Here is a 6,013-nt window from a genome sequence, read left to right as displayed (position 1 = left end):
GCCTCTCTCTCCGTGTCTCAGGAATAAATACATAAAATCTTAAAAAATAATAAAATAAAATCAATAGTCCCATCTCAGGTGCAACCTGAGTTATGCCGACAAAGAATGCCCCCCGCCCCCCGAACTCAAGGACTCTGCAGAGAAGCTTGAGTGGAATCACTGAAAGTTTCCAGTCCTGCTAGAGGATGGAAGGGTGACATGGTTTTTTAAAATTTATTTTATTTTATTTTATTATTTTATTTTATTATTTTATTATTTTATTTATTTTATTTTATTTTTTAATAATGAATTTATTTTTTATTGGTGTTCAATTTGCCAACATAGGCAAATTGGAGTCCTAGGACTCCATCCTAGGACTCTGGGATCATGACCGGAACCGAAGGCAGATGTTCAACAGAGCCACCCATGCGCCCTAGAAATTCCTTTTTATTTTATTATTATTATTATTATTATTATTATTATTTCAAAATTCCTTTTTAAAAGATCAAAACCGGGACGCCTGGGTGGCTCAGTGGTTGAGCATCTGCCTTTGGTCCAGGGCATGTTCCTGGGGTCCCAGGATCGAGTCCTGTGTCGGGCTCCTTGCCCGGAGCCTGCTTCTCCCTCTGCCTGGGTCTCTGCCTCTCTCTGTGTCTCTCATGAATCAATAAATAAAATCTTTAAAAAAAAAAAAAAGATCAAATACCTCATGAGGCCATACTAACGTGTCCTGTCCAAATTCAGGACTATTTGGGTCTTTCTGCATTCTTTCTATATCACCTCAGTGTTTCCTTTCTTTTGCTTTGAGAATCTTGGTTCTCAAGGATGTGAAAATGACAATAAAATTAGAATCTCCCTCTCTCTCTCTTTTTTTTTTTTTGGCCTTTCCCCACGATTCTGCTCAGACAACCCCATTAGACTAATGACACTGGGTTTACTGTCACCAACATGATTACCAAAAAGAGTTAAACTGTATGTTGTCTTTGCTCACCCCATATTGGACGGTTGTATAATACCCGAAATGCCGGAGGATAGGTCTGGAGCCACGATGGCTTGTTAGAGTGCAGTGGGCGGGGTGGGGTGGCGGGTGCTTCTGGTCCGGGGTGCTGCCGCGTCCTGACGTGCACGGGACACCCCGCTGCTGTCTTAACAAGTCGTCCTCTGGCTCAACACGTCAAGTGTGCAGAGACTGGGGCAACCTGTTCAGGTTCTGTGGCTCTGACTCTCTCAGGTTTCTGTGGATATCCGGGATATCTTATCTACCTAGATCTTGGTAAATCTTTTCTATTTTCTTTTTTTTTTTAATTATTTTTTATTTATTTATGATAGTCACAGAGAGAGAGAGAGAGAGGCAGAGACACAGGCAGAGGGAGAAGCAGGCTCCAGGCACCGGGAGCCCAACGTGGGATTCGATCCCGGGTTCCAGGATCGTGCCCTGGGCCAAAGCAGGTGCCAAACCGCTGCGCCACCCAGGGATCCCCTCTTTTCTATTTTCTTAAAGCTTTGATGATCTTTTACTGTTTTCAGTGTGGGTTTAGGGGAGCTGAAATCCCACTCGCTGTTACCACTAATGCCACTTTCTTGAACTTATTCTACAGTGGAAAAGGTCAGGACGCTGGAAAACCAGGCCCAAGTCCATTCCATACAACGCACATGAGCAAAGAGGGAGTTTTTTTTTTTTTTTAAATATTTTTATTAGGTCGTTGAATTTTACTCTGGCAGTAATACTCCCCCTCCCCCAACCCTTTGAATTTCATTGTTTTCTTGCTTCCATAGTTTCTTTTGAAAAAATTTCAATCTGTTGCTCCTTTGAAAACTACAGGTCCTTTCTCTGGCTGATTTGAAGATTTGCAGCTTGTCTTTCATTTTCTAAAATTTTTCCGTATTTTCTCTATTTTTCTTTTTATTATTATTATTATTTTTTATAAATTTATTTTTTATTGGTGTTCAATTTGCCAACATACAGAATAACACCCAGTGCTCATCCCGCCAAGTGCCCCCCTCAGTGCCCGTCACCCAGTCACCCTCACCCCCCGCCCACCTCCCCTTCCACCACCCCTAGTTCATTTCCCAGAGTTAGGGGTCGCTCATCTGTCTCAAAGAGGGTGGTTTGAATGTTGGCATTTGTGGCTGGGTCGAGAGAGAGAGGGATGGAGTCCAGGGGCTGTCTAGGAAGCGGACACGGGATTTGGAGGCTGAAGGCATACAAGGCTCTAAGCGGGGGGTCCCATATGGCTTTTAGGTTCTGACTCGGTGACTGCTGGCGCCCCGAACAAACATGGAACCCCTTAGATTGAAGAGACAGCTTGGGTTTGCCAGGCTTGTTGGGGCTCTTGAGGGGCATTTGTGTGTCCCTGAACAAAAGGCGGTGCACGGCTGTGTTTGGCTTCCCTCTGGAGGAGTGAGGGGTTCGGGAGCCCCCGGAACGCAGGTGGGATTTGAAGCTTATCTGCAGGGAAATCCCAAGGAGGATGCACAACTGGAGGAAAGACCCCTGAAGCGGTCACCTTGTGCGGAAGAGAAAGACTCTCGGAAGAAGCCCCAGAGAGGGCGGCAATGGTGTAGAAAATGGTGTAGAAAACTCACCAAGGGTGATGTCCCGGGAGCATGAGCTGTCCAGGAATGACGTCCTTGATTCAAAGACGTGAAACGAGTAAAATGCGCAGACAGAGAGGAGTCGGGAGGCCACGTCGTGCTCCACGGGCCTGGTCTGGACGGGGCCGGTCCTGGAACGACACAATACACCTGCTAGTCTTCCAGGTTCGCGAAGGATGAAAAGATCCATGGCGGGCGACCCTGCGCACAAATTTGGGGCCTTCGAAGGCTGGGTTTGGCTTGTCGGATATGAAGATTTCGGGGCTGTCACAGAATCACAAGTTATTCACCAGATGGTGACGTCAAATTCCAGGCTCTCTTCACCAAGTTGTGCGTGAGAACCTCTGGGCCGGTTGGTCCAGGCTGCGGTGTCAGCCCCCGTCTGGGTTTTCCTGTTGGCGCTGACGAGACTGTGCTCATCACCACCTACCTCTTAGGGTCACGGTGTGGAGAAAATGGAAACAGGTCCATAAGGGGTGGAACCTTCTGGACAGATACCTCTAACCGTCACTCAGTTTATTTTATTTAATTTTTTAAAAAGATTTTATTTATTTATTCATGAGAGACCGAGAGAGAGAAAGAGAGAAAAACCAGAGAAAGAGTCACTTCTACTGAAAACCTAGATCTACTCTTTGAATATACTAGGATTTATTTACTTATTTATTTATTTATTTATTTATTATTTTTTGTAAATTTATTTTTTATTGGTGTTCAATTTGCCAACATACAGAATAACACCCAGTGCTCATCCCGTCAAGTGCCCCCCTCAGTGCCCGCCACCCAGTCACCCCCACCCCCCGCCCTCCTCCCCCTCCACCACCCCTAGTTCGTTTAGGAATTTATTTTGATGGACGGTATGAGAAACACTATTACCATTCACCAATCAGGAGCCATTTTCCCTACATAAATTGGCCCATGCCCTATTTCTTCCCAACGGATCCTTTACCATATAGTGAATTCTTACACCGTAATAAGGTCTGCTCCGTGCATTAGTCTATTAAAACCTGCTGGAGCAAAGGAAGGCTCTGAGTCTTGTCTTGTTTGCGTTTCCAACTGCAGAACCGGCAGAACGCCTGGGACCTATGGGGCACGTGATACGCGTGTCCTGAACGGGTGTGTTAACACGTGTGTGTGTAATTGACCTTGGATGGCGGGACTTCACCGGGAAGGTCCCGATGGTGGAGCGTGCGCCGTGATACACAGCATCGTCGTGGTGTCAGCACAGATATTATTCTTCTTGGAATCAGGACGGAGGCTCCTAGAAGTCGGTGGCTTGGGGCAGGCCCCCTTCTGGCTGTGGGGGATTGGGAGGCACCACAGCTGCCCGTGGTCAAGCCGCGTGTGGGCGTTGGGGTGCAGGAGCCGCAGCCCCCCTGGCTCCACGCGGTCGGTGAGGGCCCAGGTGCTGTGTACCGAGAGCCTGGTGGGTGGGACGTGAGCCCCGGGGTGGGGGGGGTGCAGGTGACCGCTGGGCTCTGCAGCTGGGTCAGGTTGGTCTGCGCGGCTGAGACCCCTCCAACAAGGACCCGCAGCCGTCAGAGGGAGGTGACCAGCCTCGTTGCGGAGCAAGGCCCGGGAGAAGCTCGCCCCAGCCTGGAGATGCACAGCCGTCTCTCCATCTCTCCACTTGATTTTATTTCGTGGTGGTGAGAACACCACGAGGCGCGCGCTGTGCAGGTGTGCGGGGTCCTGTCCCCGGGCCGGGCGCCCGCAGCCGGCGGGAGGCCGGAGCCCCAGAGCACGCAGACTCAGGCTGTTGCGAGGTCCCGGTGGCCCCCGCGAGTGGAAGACAACACCGCTGTCCACCTCCCTGTTCTCCGGGATGTGGGACCTCCGGGGACTGGAGACGGCTCTGGTTGGAGGAGACGTTAGGGCTCTTCAAATACTAGAGGGTGTCGCCGACGCTTGGCAGGTGATGGGTCTCCCGGAGGAGGGACGACATTCCCCGCCCCTCGTGGCCCTTTGCACAGGGACCCCTGTGGCTCCCGCTGCCGAGTGGGCGCTCTGGGGGCAGCGAGCAAGCATCAGCCTGGGTCTTGTCTCAGCAACCTGGGCAGCGGGGCCTGGCCTGGGATGGCGGGCTGGCCTCGGATGGGGACACATGGCATCTAAGGTGCCATGAGCATGATGGAAGGTCGCACCCCCGCGGCCGAATGCCAGCCCGGCGGTCTTGAACTGCCCAGTGGGAATCCCAAGGGGGACCTACAGACCCTTCCGAAGTCTGGGAGAGCAAACCCAAGCCGAAGGCCCGGCCGCTGGGGAGGGGGGCCAGTAGGGGAGGGGGAGGCCGCGGGGCCGAGGGGGGCTCACCGTCACGCACAGGCCGTGTGCTGCATGGACCCGGGGGTGGGGCTGCAGAGGCACCTGAGCTGCACTCCCAGCCTTGAGGCCTTCTTGGCAGAGCTGACTGCGAGGTGGAGGCTGCAGGTGCAATCCACACTACTTGGCAGAGATCTTTGTTAGCATCTAAAACATTTTATTTTATTTTATTTATTTATTTTTTTAAATGAAATTATTTTTTATTTTTATTTTTTTTTTAATTTATGATAGTCACAGAGAGAGAGAGAGAGAGAGAGGCAGAGACATAGGCAGAGGGAGAAGCAGGCTCTATGCACCAGGAGCCTGACATGGGATTCGATCCTGGGTCTCCAGGATCGTGCCCCGGGCCAAAGGCAGGCGCTAAACCACTGCGCCACCCAAGGATCCCAGCATCTAAAACATTTTAAATGAACCGCCACTGGCCACTGACTTGGGATCATTCCCATTTAACAGTACTCCCTCCAGGGGCCCCCGGGGCTCAGCGGTTCAGCTCAGGGCGCGACCCCGGGGTCCCGGGATCGAGTCCCCCGTCGGGCTCCCTGCTTCTCCCTCTGCCTGGGCCTCTGTCTCTCTCTCTGTGTCTCTCATGGATAAATAAATAAAATCTTTAAAAAAAAAAGTACTCCCTTTCTTGCCAGTGAATACTAAGTGAAAGTCATTTTCCATTTTCCAACCCAAATAATTCCTCCTCCAAATGTATGAGCAGCGGCCGTTCCGGAGCCGTAGCTGCAAGTGAGAGGGACAGGGAGAGTGCGACAGGGTCACAGCCTCCCAGCGAGGCCGGCGTTGGTGGCAGGGCCGTCGGTGTCCCCGTGTCCGCTCTTGGCGCGCCGGTCCCGCGTCTAAGCAGCTCCCCTCGGGAGCACAGTGGTCGGGGGTGCGCATCTCCAAGCTGTCGCGGCTGTGGGGCCCGTGGGCCCCGTGCTGGGCAGGTGACCCGTGCTCAGGGCCACTGCTTGGGAGGCGGCCTCCAGGGCCCTGCACGCTCACGCCGGGCCTGCTGCGCGGTCTTCTCCCTGTCCCCACCACGACCTTCGCCACGTTTACTGAAAGAACATCCCCGTCCAGGGCAAGTTCAGCTTCTGCTCTCCTCGGAGGCCGCTGGGGACCTGGGGAGGGA

The sequence above is a fragment of the Canis lupus genome, chromosome 15 (assembly GCF_048164855.1).
Source record: "Canis lupus baileyi chromosome 15, mCanLup2.hap1, whole genome shotgun sequence".
Classification (NCBI taxonomy): Eukaryota; Metazoa; Chordata; class Mammalia; order Carnivora; family Canidae; genus Canis; species Canis lupus.
The sequence above is the reverse complement of the archived record's forward strand: the minus strand, read 5'-3'. Positions refer to the sequence as shown.